Source organism: Ambystoma mexicanum, chromosome 4q (assembly GCF_040938575.1).
Source record: "Ambystoma mexicanum isolate Mex_15411 chromosome 4q, UKY_AmexF1_1, whole genome shotgun sequence".
NCBI lineage: Eukaryota > Metazoa > Chordata > Amphibia > Caudata > Ambystomatidae > Ambystoma > Ambystoma mexicanum.
This window is the reverse complement of record NC_090928.1, coordinates 1,270,701,201-1,270,717,631: the sequence shown is the minus strand read 5'-3', so window position 1 is coordinate 1,270,717,631 and position 16,431 is coordinate 1,270,701,201. Positions and strand designations below refer to the sequence as shown.

Below are 16,431 nucleotides of genomic sequence, written 5' to 3'. Positions count from 1 at the left end.
CCAAACAGTAAAATTCTTGCAGTCGCCCTTAACGCAGCCGGGCTTCACGCCGCAAGGGTTGCTGGGATTCTCTTTTGAATCTTTGCTTCCTGGAGTGGGTGGCGCCGAGAAGTGGGCGGGGCTTCAACCCGCGTCGCAGCGGTTCTCTCGCACACTCGTAACCAGCCTCTCACCTCTCACAAGGCGGGGGGTGCGAGGGGGGAACTCACTGAAATGGATTCAAGGCTAAATCAATAGCGCAGCGCAGCACAGCCAAACAGTAAAATTCTTGCAGTCACCCTTAACGCAGCTGGGCTTCACCTCATATTCAGAGTCAGCCATCCTCATAGACAGTTGTGAGGTCTCCTAATGGGCCAACCCCTAAAAGTGTTGGCAGGGAATGGCTCCTCCCTCAGATACACACTCAGGTCCCAGATGTCCCTAACTAGGGCTCCGATAGCTTCCCCATTGCACAGGAGAAGGTCTCTGGTGCAACTGTGCGCTCGCTGCACTGCTTGATTGCGTGCATGTGAGTCTGTGCATGGCATCCGCTTCACTGATTAGCCGTGCTCGAAACTAGAGCGCTAACACGCGCTCTCACGCCCTTCACATAAACCCCAGTAAATCCCTCTTGTGCACAGCTATCCAAAAAAATTATTTCTGCCTGTATACCACAGAATGCGTTTTAATATGTACCTTTCTGAGAGATTCTCTATGCGTAAGGACTTGGGCCCTAAAATGTTAGTTCAGGTGTTTTAAATATGCATTGGTTAGCTTACAGCAATGACGTGCTACTATTCGTCACAACTCCTAAAGGTCTCCATATGAAGTTAACTGCATTTCATTTCAACGCAGTGGATAATTTGTTAGTGAATGCGGCAGAATCAAAGATTCTAATGTTTTCAAATAAAAGGAACCCAAAACAAATGACTTAGAGAGGGGGTGAACATAAATAAGAAACACTAAAATGTTTGAAATATCGGGGATTTTACGTTTCACAAAAACCTACTATATCAAACACCCAACAGATGGTATGAGCTAAAGTTCCTCCTTTGATAGCCGAATTAAAACGTGTCTATGGGTCATATTGTAAATTGTCCATTAGACCGTTAAGGAAATACTATTGTGAGAAAGTAATAGCTTCTTTAATTTATGATTTAGAGATTACTTTGCTAGATCTAGGGGCCTTTTTTAAATTTTCTTGAAGGAACCATATGGAAAAAGGTGCTTTGTCTCTATGTATTACAAATAGTATTATTCGACATGAGTTGGGACGTATATCGCTTAAGTCACTATTGCTGTGGAAGAAACTTTCCTTATTCACCAAAAACTTGGATCCCTTCCCTACCACTCGTTTTGAAGACATTAACATTAATTGAAGCGAGGAACAAACATGGTGTTCTTAGATAACTTTGCTGTCCAACTGAATGCATTATTTGAGACTATCAATAGTGACATGAGTGAATTGTACTACAACCCAAATAAAACAAAACTTATGAATATGATTGGTGTACAACTATTGATTATATACAATTCTACTCTGTTCAAATGGACTATTCCAAAATTATAAGGAAAAGAGGAGAACTATATTAATATTTCCTTCTCTTCCCTTGCCAAAAACTGAAATTTAAATTTAACCTTCTACCCACCCCGGAGCACAAGGGTCCCAGGCTGTGCATTCCGAGTGACCAAAGAACATGTGGTGTGCAGTTAATCTGAAAAAGGAAACAAGCATTTTATAACATACTGTTCAATGTGAAAAATCAGAACTCAGACACATATTAGATATAGTTTTCGCTAAAGGCTTTTATTGATAAATAAGAAGGGTTGGCAAAATGCCTTGCTGCACTGCATGAGAGGCGTTTTCCTACCTAAACTAAATGTCGGTGTCAGAATGTCCAAAACAAAACCGTCATGTGTCCAAAGTACTATTCTGGACCTCACATTCTAAGGAAATAAATCTTACGGTGAAAAGGATAATGCCTTTGCCCTTCGGTGTTTCAAAAGAGTTCAAATGAGAAAAAGAGCAATTAACTCCAACAAAAAGTCTCTTCAAGAATATTGCTCCCTAATCCAGAGGGCGTCTCTCTTCACTTGGATCCTTCTCCCTGTTTTCGTACAAACTGTTCTCGCCTTTCTCTTTATTAATACCACAATTACTCTCAACCATCTTTGGCCTTTGTTTGGGGCCTTCAGTATTTTATAAAATATTAAAAAATGGAAAACGCAACTTAACTTTCAACAAAAGGTTTTTCCGGGATTTTTCTCCTTAATCCAGAGGGCGTTGCCCTTCCCCTGGATTCTTCACGTTTTCCTGAAAACAACAATTCTGATCTTTCCCTCTGATTAATAACCTCAGGCACAATTATCTTTAGACTTTGGGTTGTCTGAATACCTGGTACACTCTCCTGCCAGGATTTCTCTGTTCCCCCTATATTCACACACTTAACTTCCTGGTATACTCTCCTGCCAGGGCTTCTTGTATTCATACACTTGGGATTGTGTGGTATGCTCTCCTGCCAGGGCTTCTTGTAATTGCCTGCTTCTGCAACTCCACTTTTGATAATTCACCCCATCAGCCCTTTAAGCTAACTCCATTTGTCCATGATATGATAAGCAATTTATAGCGCGCCTGTACACAAGTGTTTCTAGGTGCGACAAGACAGAGGGAGGACAGAAATGATCTTACTAAGCCTTGCGTCATTCAGATCGTGCAAGTACGACAATGCAAAGTGCAGGGGGGTGGGGGGGGGGGGGGGGGAGTCCAATCAGGGCAGCATTGCTCTGAGTAAGTGCAACCAGGGCAGCGCAGCTTTGGGTAAGCGCAAGGAGGCAGAGGACTGTAGGGTTACAGTTACAGCCCCCAAGTGCTCTTTAGACCCGGAGGCAGTGCAAGGAAGACTGGTCGTGGAGGAGCCTGGTACCCAGTGAGAATCAGAGGGTAGCCAAGCAACCAGTCAATGCACCAGACAGGTAGGGGAGCAAGAGAGAGAAAGCAGATGAGAAAAGGAAAGGAAGGTCTTAAACTGCTTCCAGAACTTCAGGTGGTCCGGCTCAAGTTTGAGGGGTTGTATACGAATTGTTTGTTTTACAACTGTTCGAATTACAATTGACCTTTTCACAATTGAACAAATTGTGAAGTTCAATTGTAACATATATGTGGGGGGAATCCCCCCCACAACCCTCCACCCAACCCCCCAAAACCCCTATATATATATATATATATAAATAAAATTGTGCCCCTTTAAATTCGGTCAATTGTTCATTCGAACAATTTGGGTAATACCGTTTGAGGGGCAGAGAGGTCATTCCAAAGGGAGGCACCTACATCCCACTCTCTGTAATATTTGTAGTGATAATAGTATTTGGAAGAGTTTTTAGAAACAATACACAATTAAAAAAAAATGCACAACCAAGCCCTTGCTACCCTGAAACGGCTGCCCTTTTGGAGCATACTCCCTCCTCCCCACCCCACCCCACCCCCTGTCAGATTAAGCCATGACACCCAATGGAAGTTACCTTGCATACATACTACCATATTCCATTTGTGAGATACAAGTTGAGTCATGGTTTTAACTTTGCATTCTGGTACTTGCAGTTCTTGAATCCCCCCCATTAAAAAGAAGGACCACAAGTCCCACAAGGCAACGGCCTAGACTACTAGTCTCCCGAACGGAATCAGCGACGTGGGTAAGAATGCTCTCGACAAACAACAAATAGCTTCTTTAGGCCGGTAACTGATTCGTAACCACCACCCCGAACCCCCTCCGTGCAATCTAAAGCCCACATGTCTAACACGGGGATAGATCCAGGACTGAACTTGGTTAGAAAAGGAGATTGACAGCTACACGAGTGAGGTGCTCTAGACCACAGGCAGCAGTGCACCGGTACCTGGGACAGCCCCACCTGTGGCCCCCGGCGCACATTGCCACCCCTCCCCCACACAGGGCCCCGGAAGACTCACCTTTGCCGACCCCCGGCCCGCTGTAGTAGAGCACTTTCAGCCAGAGCCGAGAGCAGCCACTGACACTGAAAAGGGACTTGCTGGGCCTGACAGAGGAGGCCTCGGCGGCCTGTAGAACACAGGTCTCCTCGAGTGGGCGTCTAGCAGACATGCAAAAAGCGCGTGTAGCCGTCACTCCTCCAACGAAACGACAATAGGGCTGCTTAATGATAAATAAGCATTTCTTTAAGTTCTGCAGAGAAATATTATTTTAGCTATTATCGTTCGTATTTTTGAAGCTAGCATATTTTCAAAACGATTATTATAATGCGTTTTGCTGAAAATGAATAATAAAGTTTCCGATATCTTCAGTAGTTATTTTCCAACGGTAACAGTTGTATTCAAAGATGGCTGCCATGTTTCTCTTCTTTTGAGTTCGTGACGAGGCCTGCCTGTCCGGCTAGTCGTACGTTAGTGTCTATGATAACACTTGACTGACTGTCAAGCGATTATGCGAACCCAGAGTTCAAATATTCTTTATTCGAAGTATTCGGGATCTACTCCTTATTAGAACTCTGTGATTCGAACTATGTGATCGAACCGGACCACTTGGCAGCCCAAAGAAGCTCCCCGTAGCCTGTGTCAGAAGGTCACCCACTGCTGCCCCCCTCCACCCCCTCCTTTTGGAATCTGAGAATTGTAGTTTTTTTTCTTTTCCATTTCAAATGCAGGAAAACTATAAGTTCCAGAATTCCAAATAAAACAGGACTGGGTTGACTTCTCGTGCATAGCCACGGGAAACTTGAGAGACTGTAGCTTAGTTACCAACACGACTGATCCATTAGACTCTGAAAGTCCATACAGTCCTGTTTTTTTTCTTTACATTCTGGGACTTGTAGTTCTGTTTTTTCCATGATAAAACTCAGACTTCAAGTCCCAGAATGCAAAGAAAATAAAAGGGATGAAAAAATATACCTGCCAACCAATGTACCATTTAAGCTGTGCGCATGTGCGCTTGCCCAGCTTCCTTCTGGGCGCCCTCAGAAGGAGTTTAGCAGCGCACACAGCCAATTCCCACCTATTCCAAAAGATTTAACAAGGCACATGCCACAGCAGGTACCCAACATTTGCTTTCTCTCAAAATAAATCTAAATTATACTAACTAGTCTTGATTTTATGGTGTAGCCTATTTACATTGCCCAACAATGCAAGCTTGACCATAAAATCCTAAACATATAATTAGGGTTTCCTGTTTTAGGAGTTTTTTTTTTTTTTACTTCCGGGGTGTTTTTCCAGTGTTTTCAAATATGTCAGAATCTGTGTTTATCAGTGTTTTCCCATTTGCCCCTTTCAAAAAATCGCGAACAACTTTTTTCCAGGTGTAAACACAGACATTTTATTTTATTGCTTCATTACGCGCATATGTAGGGTAATATCTGAATGCGAGATGCTCTAACAATTTCATGTTAATCCTGTGATCTGTTGCATTCCTACAAGTCAAAATTATTGTAATAAATCATGCAATACTTCTTCAAGGACTCTGCCCATCCGTGCCCTTTCTTTTCTTCCCATAAAGACTTTTATTTGGGAAAAAGACCTTTCCACATTGGCACTGGACACAGGCTTTGGCGCAGAAGACAATTGGGCGCGCCCATTTTGGTGCGCCCAGTTCGGCGCTGTGATGTTTGGACGCAGGGTTCTTTTGGCGCGGGATCGTCTCATTACTGTTTTTTTGCAGAGGTTTCTCCAGAGGTGTCATTACTATTTTTTGCCCGAGGAGAGAGGTGGCATTATTTATCTTTTATTCCTTTTTTCAAAGTTTCATTTGGGACGGTTCAGTCTTTTTTATTGGGAAATGCTCTAATGCTCTTTTTTTTAATTAGACTGTTGTATCATGGCGGTTAAATATGTAATTTTGCTGCTCCAGGCACAAGGGCACTTTGGTCTTGTCAAAGCCTCACGATCTTGCAGGCCATGGTTCGTGGCTGAGCTAAAGCTTTTTATTTTATTGTAGTTTCAAAATATCACATTATTTCTATTTTACGTAGAAAATAAAGAAAGGTTTAGCTCAGCCACGAACCATGGCCTGCAAGATTGTGAGGCTTGGAACTTAACCACAAGACCAAAGTGCCCTTGTGCCTGGGGCAGCAAAATTACATATTTAACCGTCATGATGCAACAGTCTGATTAAAAATAAAAATAGGTGAAAATGGGTGCACCGAACTGGCCGCCGCGCCAAAGCGGTCGAAGCTCTCACCAGCTACCACTTCTCTGCTTCACCTCTCCTCCCGCCCCTCCCAGCTACCACCTCTCTCCTCCTAACATTTCCTGCCAACGTGCTGCATTTGAAAATAATTATTCTTTGGAATTTGGCTTGAGGGAATTTAGATGTGGCTGCAATGTCAGCCACGTCCAAACGTCCCTCGCGCCAAATCGGCGGCGCCAGAAAGGCTCCTGCACCAAAATGGGCGTGCCAAACTGGCCGCTGTGGCCAATTGGCCGCGCCAACCCGGCCCGTGGTGAAACGGCAGTGCCAAAAGGGGGTGTACCGCTCTGGTGCCCCCTTGCAGGGGACACCAGAGGCAGTAACAGTCCTGCCCACGTCCTGCTCCTCTGCCACAGCCTTATTTATTTATTTGGACAATGTTTTTCGGGTCCGTGGACCCGATTCATTTCTTTATTTCCACGATGTTGGTCAGGACCAACATTGTAGAAATAAATAAATCAATTGGATCTCCAGACCCGACAAACATTGTCCAAATAAATAAATAAACAAGGCCGTGGCTGAGGCCTGTCACTGTCTCTGGTGCCCCCTTACAGGGAGCACCAGTGGCAGTAACAGTCCTGCACACGTCCTGCTCCTCTGCCACGGCCTTATTTATTTATTTATTTAGACAATGTTATTCGGGTCCGTGGACCCGATTAATTTATTTATTTCCGCGATGTTGGTCAAGACCAACATTGCAGAAATAAATAAATTAATCGGATCCACGGACCCGACAAACATTGTCCAAATAAATAAATAAACAATGCTGTGGTTGAGGAATGTATCTGCCTCTGGTCATGGCATGCCACTTACACACCTGTAGAGAGGCAAAGCTGCCTACAATGCACGCCCACTCCCCACACCCCACTGCACCTCCCCTCCCATTACAACGCTGGCACAAAACCATTCAGTGACTAATGGCCCATCATTAGCAGTTTCCTGCCAGCATTATGATGGGAGGGGCTGGTATTAGCTGCAGGGGGAACTGAAGTGCCCTTATTGTTGGGCTTATGAAGAAATAAGCGCAACAATAAGGGACTAATTGACAGAGGAAACAAAAAAAGCAGTTCGCAAAAATGCACTCAATTCACCATTCGGCCACAAGGTGGCAATGGTGCATAATCACTTAAGGCATTAAATACAACTCTTTCATAGAGCTGCTAGCTTAGCTCACTAGCACATCACAGCTTTGAATCCCGCTCCCTGCACATAGGAAATAAGTATAATTTAATGAATTACCGGGATTTATAGGAGTCCCGCCAGTAATAAATAAATATTAGTGGGGTCGGGGGAAAATCGGTAATCACTGAAAACCGGACTCCCTACATATAATACACCCACAAGAGGTTGAAAACTAATATGAAAACGTGGCTTGATGACCAGATAATACAACTAAGATATGTCTCCACACATTAACCAAATTATCTTCCCTCCCCACCCATGACTCCTATACTGGACTCTACCACACTTATACCTTATGACTCGAACCTCCACCCTAGACAACATTCAGATATTGTCAGACAGCATTGACTCTGCCTTGCTTGGCTTTGCAAAAGGTTACAAGACTAGTACCTACATCCACTTCTTTTATGTTTGTTTTAATATGAATGACGTTCAAGCACAAGAATTTATGTTACTCATGGTGCCTTAGCAAACGCGTCACCCAGACTATGTAACCCAACTGTCAGCTCAAAAATAGTAGATTGACTGTAAGTAAGCAGGCTACTTGGATGTGGAACCTCATCCCATGCTTCCTGTTCTTTGTATGTATGTTGCACATTCACTTTGTAGCAACCACCTTGCAAGTTAACGCATTATAAAACTCAAATATTAATTTGCACTCTTAGGCTTTTGCGTAGGCAAATGTTAAGCTCAGCGTCTCCTACTTTAGCATTGCTGACATTACCCTATAACTGGAGAGCAGCATTGCACTATCATGTACTTGACCTGCAAAGGATAATGGGTATGGGCTATGCCTGGCATTATTCGTGTATAGCATTAGGGCAAAGGATATTCAGATAACTCAAATACTTTACACACAATCTGCAACTGTTCCAAATTTTCAGAGTTCCATGGTGCATAGACCTTAACAAATTATATGGTAATTTGCTGCTATACAAAACGGGTTGACTGAGCACTGACATAATCCTAGCCAGCAATTTAAAGGGGTGGGGTATGTTGCAAACAATCTTCTACGCACTTCATAATAAATGTGCGCATGCAGATTCATGACATTTTGTTCATGACATTTTCTTAAATTGCACATAATATGGTGAGGCTTTAAATATTTTTTGCTTGCAAAGTATTGTGGGCATGCAAAAATCCCAGTCAGTGTTTTACTGCTACAATCCCTAACTTTTTATAGAGCCCTGTCAGCTAGTATTGGAGGGTAACACATGAGTCTGGGAGGGGGGGATACAGGTGAAAGGGCACAGGAGAAGACTCCTATGTGTTGAAGAACAAATCAGCAACTTTCAAAAACCAAATCAGACATTTTGGCAAGTACACTACTGTGAAGGAAATGTGTTATTTTATTTGCTAAAGGATAGGAAACTATAGTAACAGTCTAGGTAACTGCACCTTCTGTTTCCTTCTGTGCTCAGCTGCTGAGGGATTTTCAGTATAATCATGTGCTTGTGTTTATTGCCTCTAGCATCCCCATGCATCTTTTTCAACTGATAACAGGGAATTTCAGAAGAGGGGTCCCTAGTTAAAGAAGACAACACTTAATCTGTTGTACCTGTGAACACTGCTGCTATTGACTCAAAACACAGATATATGTGATTTTCTTCAATGGGGCTCCAGAAGAAACCTGTTCTTTCCCCTTAAAATCGCTCTTGAGATCAAGCATTAATACTATTAGAGTTCCTACCTATGGCACGGCTCTTCCGGTCACTGACACATATCAGTGGAAAGTTGTGGATAGAAGCAGGTTGTAGGCTCCTGATGTTCATGGTTTCCCCTTTTTTGTTGGGCACATTTTCCGGTTTTTAGGGAGTAAAAAGGTGTAGTGTATATGCCTCTAAACTGGAAGACTCGTTTTGAGTAACTGTTGGCACAACTCACAGGACAATGTAACGTGAATAGAAGGCAAAGGCTCAGGAATTCTCATTCTCATCATCAAATTCTGTTAAGTTATTCTGATGTAATGATCGTCCTTGCACAAATTGCGAGGCATGTTCTCCTGACCCTTGAATTACTTTATTAAAGTGGCACATGAACTCCTATTGGCATGTTTTCTGGCACATCCCTTTTAGTTGCCATTGTTCCATTTGGAAAACTTGTACCCTGTCTGAATTTTCTGATAGCCACATCAGTGAGGAGCAATATTTGTTTTGTGTAATAAACAGGAGTTTTTTTTCCAATGGCATTAAACACTTTCTGCATGGTCTCTGAGCAGTGTCAACAAATGAATGGCCACAAATAAACCTATTGTTTATCCTTAGAATACAAATCTTTTTTTGTGCGTACATGTTTTTTCTCTGCTCCAGACTACTTATGGTAGGTATTGTGGCATATCTTGAAGTCTTGCACTGGTTGATGAACTCTACTTATAAATCAAGTATAAAATATTTGTTTTTTTAGCCTCTATGTTTGGAAAAAGTGTTGTATGATGCACCTTTTACACCGATTTATAAAGAATTGCAGTGGCCGGGAAGGGAAAATTCCCTTCCAAATTCTTCAGAGATGCTAGCTCACTAAATACACATAGTCATAAAGTGGCTTTCCTCGTTATTCAGTTGCACACATGGAAAATAATGGGCGCACGGAAGCTAACCATTTCCGCACTTAGGAAAAAATAATTAAAAGGAACATTGCTGCCAACCCTCCCAATTTGGGTGGGAGTCTCCCAATTTTTCATTTAAACAAGGTGCTATTTTTTACTTTCTCCTTCCTAAAAGATTTTTTATCCCCAATTCAATCCAATGGGAAAATTACATTCTCCCGATGTCTATTTCAAAATCTCCCTCCCAGCTGTGACAAACTGTTGGCATGTATGTGTCATGTCATGCCTGCCAGGTTTGCTCCAGCCGCTTCTTCACATGCTCCCTCCAGGATGAATAAAGCATCCACTTACAAGCAGCAGTTTGACCGTAGAACGGCAGCCAGGCCATTCTATTCTCGTTACAGGTTGTCCGGGCGGTTTTCATGGACACAGTGCTTGTTGCTGGGACGCCGTTCTCACTGTCTGGTTGTACTTCCCTAAATAACTTCTCCTCACGTGAATTCAGTATCACATGCATGGGGGCATGTTTGTTCTTTACTTAAACACGGCTGTGGCGGGAGCCCGGTGCTTCTAATTAACGTTCTTTCCTTGAAGCTCCGGATTGCCTGTGTGTGTTTCCAACCTGGCAACATTGTTTCCAGTTGCCTTTCTCATTCCTTTGGAAGCATTTGCCGTCCCATGGGAATTTGCCTGGCTCCTCTATTCTTTGAGTCGAAGCTGCTGTGTTTTCCTTTAGAAGAACAAAATTCAGCTGCTCATTCCAGCCGCAAGGCTCCTGCGGTTACTCTTACAGCGTGTGCTCACAGCAATTCTTGGACTCTGCTTCAGTACGTAATTGTGGCAGTCCAGCCACCATCTGCCGCTCTGTTCTGGACACTCTTCCCTCAGAACATAACTCTACAACTTCATCCATTTGCCTACTGGAGGCACGGCTCCACCGCTTGTTTGCTCTCCTGCTGACAGCATGCCCATTGCAGGATTCAATCATTCTCCACAGCGTCTCACAGGCTTTGGAAATCTGCTGTTCTCTCCCTAGTTGGATTCTGCCACCACCGTACACTACAGGACATTGTTGCACTTTCCTTGAACCTAACATTTGCGTACCTCCAAATCTCTGTGTACCGGACTCATATACACTTTCACAGGATATTCTGAGCACCAGCCCGACACTAGTGCATCCTTCGTGCCGTACGGGTTCTAGTCCCTAACTAACATCCCTTCCTTACTCGTTTATCTGGACCTTTCCCGGATCAGCTGTTCTCAGTCCAAGGTAGGGTATATATGAACCTTTTTTTGTCATAAGAAAGTAGGAGGTTTGGGGGCTAGTAAGTTGAACATTCCTTAACTGAATCCGGTACTTCTCTTCCTAGGAGAACATACTGTCCAATAAGAAGATACAGTCCTGCATCACTGGCTATTCCCATAATAGGGAACGCTGCACCCTTTCCAGTGATCCACTGCGTTAGCTTTAGGTTCTTCTCAGCTAATGGGGTTGGTCATTAGGAAGGTCTTACTACATCGGAGGACCCCAATCGCACAAGACCACAGCAGTTCAAACCAGGAAAAAGCCACAGTCTCTGTAAGTCACATTCTTCTTAATTATTGTATCAGGGTGTTTTCAGGGTGCCTAGTGTAACAGTATGCAAAATGCACCTACATATTGGAATCGATCATGTTGGTAACTATATATTCATGTCTGTGATTGTGTCTCTCCCTTGCCTTGTAACCTGCGCTCTGCCCCTGCCCATTGTCGGTGCACCCCCTTCCCCTGTGTTCCCTACCTTCGCTGACCTACGAGGTCCCTTGCAATCTTTGCCTGTGTTGCCTCCTCACCTCCTCCTTGACCCTCCTCACGCTGCTCGTCCCCTGACTGCATGGTCCCTCGCAATCTTCGATCGCGTGTGCCCTCACGTCCTTTCCGTCCCTGCCTCCCTGCGCGCCCCGACTTGCATGGTCCCTGGCAATCCTCGTACATGTGTGCCTCCTCGCCCTTTCCTTTCCTGCCTCCCTGAATTGCGTGTCCCTCGCCTGCGCGGTGCGCGCCATCCCTTGATTGCGTGTGCCTTAGCGCCCATTCCATCCTTGGCCACGCTTGCCCCTGCGCGCCTTAGCCCACGTGGTCCTTTCGCTATCCCTGATCGCCTGGTTCCTCGCACTTCCCTGATCACGTGGTTCCTCGCACTTTCCATCTGGCTTCGCTCGCAGCTACGCGCCCCTGACCATGTGGTTTCTCGCATCTCCCGATCGCGTGCGCCCTGTGCCCCCCCTTTCTCCATTCACCTGCACCCTCTCACCCTCCCGTCTCCAGCCAATTTCATCTTCATGCCCACTCAGTGTCCTGCCTTCCCCTGCTCAACCCCTCTTCCATTTGCGCCCTGTACCTTGGTGTAATCCTGTGCTCCGCTGTGCTCTTCCCTTTCTATGTTTTCCTGTTACGCTCACCTGGTCTCTGTGGGGACGTTGGGGCACGTTCGCAGCCCTCCCTGGAAGTAAATTCCCCTTGTCAGGCTTCCTCCCCTGCTCGTGTGCGGTGGACTGTGCTGGTTGTCGGCACTGCCCTTGTGAGGATATGAGGGATAGTGAGAAGGCTGCTGTATGACTACTGTCTCTCTCTAACCCTTCTTCCCAGAATGTGGTGAGCATACGCCGACCCATATAGTCTCACCTGTTGTTTGATGACGGCGAGCTCTCCGTCCTGCTTCTCACAGGAAGGGCGCGTTGAACAGTGGCATCGCCAGGAATGAAATTTAGGAGGGGCACAGAGGGGGCCAAAGACAAAAGTAGGGGGGGCACAGACAAATGTAGGGGGAGAACATGGTCACTGCTCATCTTAGGTGGGGGGCACAAGGGAGGGCACAGGGTTTCACAGGGGGGGCCCTGGCCCCCCAGCCCCTCCCTAGTGACGCCACTGGCGTTGAATGGACCAAGTTCCTTCACTGATCCATGTGATGTGCGTGGCAGCCCAGACCGGCTGTGGCTGATCCACTCCTAAAGGTACGTGTCTTTTGGCTTTTAAGATATTGCAGTTTTGATTCTTGATTATTGTCCGTATCCTTGTAATAATGTCTTTCCTCTGCTTTCTCCCACTAGGTGGTATGCGGCCCAGCGGTAGTTGTGGTGCAAGAGGCGAGGCCAAACAGGAAGAGAATGGAGTTCACAACGTTCCAACAGATGGTGAGTGTTGGTTTTAGGTCAAGCGCAAGGTTTAGGCTAAGCGCGACCTTAAATGTATTGTTTTATAGGTTTCTCACCTTGTCTTTGTCTTTTTCCCTTGCAGGCACGGTCTGTCACGACGTCGAGTTGGAGCACCGCTACCCGCAGGTCTGGAGATGGAAGATGGATGCCTGACTCGACAACGATGCGTGCTGAAGGAAGAAGATGGCAAGGTGAGTGCTGCGGCTGATAGCGGGAGGCAGGTAAGATGCACTCGGAGAGTTGCTGAAGACAGGTAAGGTGCGCTCTGGCTGGTAGCTGAAGACGGGTAAGGTGCGCTCTGGCTGGTAACTCAAAACAGGTAAGAAGCGCTTAGGCGGCGGTGAGCATTACACTGCAATAGCAGAATAACGCGAAGTGCGTGCTGGGAGGCAGAGTTGGCTTTTATTGCCTGCTCTGGCCACACCCATAGTCATGACTCACCGGTCCCACCCTGGCACTCCTGAAATGATGCTAACAGGTGCAGTCAGCCTCCCCAGCAGCCACGCCCGACCCAAAGCACATGGAGGCCCCTGCAGGGGAAGCCAAGTACCTGCAGCAAATAAAATGTGCTAGTGCACATTTATTTATGAGCCTGGCGCCAAAGGCGCCAGGACTGAGTCCGGTTGGGCTCTCCTAGTTGTGTTGTCCCCAAGGGGCAATAAAAGGTTGTGTTGCCCCTTGATCTCATGCCCTGATGGTGCGAGGTCTGGGGTTCTGGAGCCATGGCCATGGCAGCACTCCCCCCTCAAGGCCCCTCTCAACGGTGTTCTTTCTCCTGGCACTGGCTTGGTGGGGTTGTTGCGATGGAATCTTCTGATCAGCCGTGGAGCGTGGACAAATTCACTGGGTTCCCATGTACGATCTTGAGGTCCATAACCTTTCCAGTCAATAAGGTAGTACAGTTTAGATCACACTATTTTGGAATCCAGAATAGTTTTGACCTCGTATTCCGGTTCTCCCTCTATGATGTCGGGCTCTGGTGGGGCTTCAATTTGAGTACCTGGTTTCATTGGTTTCAGGAGTGAAACATGGAATACCGGATGGATTTGCATATTGGATGTTAATTCCAATTTCATGGCAGCTGGGTTTATCACGGCTTTGATGGAATAGGGTCCCAGATACCGGGGACGGAAGGCTCATGGTCCTTTTAAGGGAATGAATTTGGATGCTAACCAAACTTTGTCTCCAACCTGGTAATGTGGGGTCTCCCTTCGGTGACCTTTTCTGTTTTTCTTTAGCTCTGGTCAGATGTTCGGCAGCATCTTTAAGAATCTGCGTGATAGTCTTATGTAAGGTTGTTACTGCCGGCATTTCCAATTCGAAGGGAATCAAAAGTAGACGTTCGAGGGTGTCGACCATACACTGTGTAGAATGGGGTCTGTCCGGTGCTAATGTGAATGGAATTTTTGTAGGCAAATTCAGTCAGCCAAAGTATGTCTTTCCAGGATTCCTCGGTTTGTTGCAACATACATCTTAGATATTGCTCCAAGGTCTGGTTGGTCCGTTCAGTTTGGACGTCGGTTTGAGGCTGATGACTAGTGGATAATTGTAGATCAATTTTGCCCATTTTCCAGCACCTCCTCCAGAGTGCTGAGACAAACTTGAGTTCCACGATCTGATATTAGTACTGATAGGAATCTGTGTAGTTTGACAATTTGTTCCAAAAACATGGTGGCGAGGGCAGAAGCAGTGGGGAGTCCTTTTAGTGGAATGAAATGAGCCATTTTGGAGAACAAATCTACAATAACTAAGAGGGTGTTAAATCCATTGCAGGAAGGAAGATCTGTGATAAAGTCCATTGACAACGTATGTCATGGTGCTGGTGGTACGCAGTAGTCCAGCTGGATTCGGCTTCTGAGATTTGTGTTGCGCGCAGACACCACAGATTGCGATAAATTGAGCAATGTCTTTTCTCTAAGTTGGCCACCAATACCCCTTTTGGATTTTAGGTTGAGTCTTGGCAATTCCTGGATGTCCTTCCACTAGTGAATCGTGATAATTAGCTATTATTTGGTCTTTTAGCTTCTTATCCTGAATCTACAACCTTCCTTGAAAATATGGTAGATCATTTTCAATGGTGTATTGATCCCATCTGGATAGCCACTTCTGTCGTTTTGCTTGACTCATCTGAGATTGGAGGTCAGATTTCAAATCATCCAAACAGGTGGTTGCAGCGATTTTGTTCTGGATCCGGTCTTCCGGAATGATGGCTACAGGCTCAGACGTGGAAAAGGCTTCTTGATCTTCACTCAAGCGCGATAGAGTGTCTGCCTTCTCATTGCACACTCCGGGTCTTTAGGTGATGATAAAATTGTATTCCACAAAGAAGAGAGCCCAGCAAAGCTGGCGTGAGGATTGAGCCTTGGCAGAAAACTTACGGGAACAAAATGCTATGGGATGTAAATATCCTGTGTCAGGGTCCTTCTATAATAATACCGCTCCCATGCCTATGCTGGAGGCATCTGTTTTGACCACCTATGGCAGATCGGGTCGGGGGTGTCGAAGAACTGGTGCTGTGGTGAAAGCAAGTTTCAACTCCTGGAAAGTGCTCTCTGCTTCAGGGGACTAGAAGAATTTTCTGTTTTTTCTCAGCAGGGAGGTAATTGGGTGGACTATCTGCGAAAACTTTGGAATGAATCGACGATAAAAAATAGCGAATCCGAGCACACTTTGCACTCCTTTTGTGGATGTTGGTGATGGCCATTGGAGGATAGCATCCACCTTGCGTCTGTCCATGTGAACTCCTCGTGGTGTGAGCATGAAGCCCAAGAATTCAACTTCTGTTACATGGAAGAAACAGTTTTCTAATTTGGCAAACAGCCGATACTGCCAAAGCTTTTCCAGAACTGCACTTACATGGCCGACGTGGTCCTCCTTGGAAGTTGAGTAAATAAGAATGTCATCTATGTAGACAAGTGCGCAAACGTCCAATAATTCATGAAGAACATCGTTCTTGAAGAAATTAAATGCTGCCGGGGCATTACATAATCCAAAAGGCATGACCTAGTACTCGAAAAGCCCATATTTGGTTTGGAATGCCGTCTTCCATTCGTCTCCCTTTTTAACTTTTACCAGGTGATAGGCCCCTCATTGGTCTAGTTTTGTGTAAATTTGAGCATTCTTTACCTGATCCAGAAGTTCCGGGATAAGTGGCAGGGGGTATCTGTTTTTTACTGTGATTTGATTAAGCGCTCTATAATCAATACAAGCTCTTAAGTCGCCTTCTTTCTTTGGTACGAAAAAGAGCGCCAAAGAGGCAGGGAACTTAGACGGGCGGATGAAGCTGTTGGCTAGATATTGATCTAAGTAGGTTTTTAGATG

At 45.3% G+C, this 16,431-nt stretch overlaps 1 protein-coding gene across 2 annotated transcripts in view; it reads right to left on the bottom strand.

The window, feature by feature from the left end:
- The window catches only part of MRPL2 (mitochondrial ribosomal protein L2), a 223,333-nt gene extending 219,204 nt beyond the window's left edge, over positions 1-4,129 (bottom strand). The window contains exon 1 of one of the 2 annotated variants that reach the window (XM_069608891.1): positions 3,944-4,129. The gene's annotated coding sequence lies outside the window, so the exon portion shown is untranslated. The remainder of the gene's footprint in view (positions 1-3,943) is intronic. The other variant, XM_069608892.1, reaches the window with a different exon arrangement.
- Positions 4,130-16,431: the final 12,302 nt, after the last annotated feature.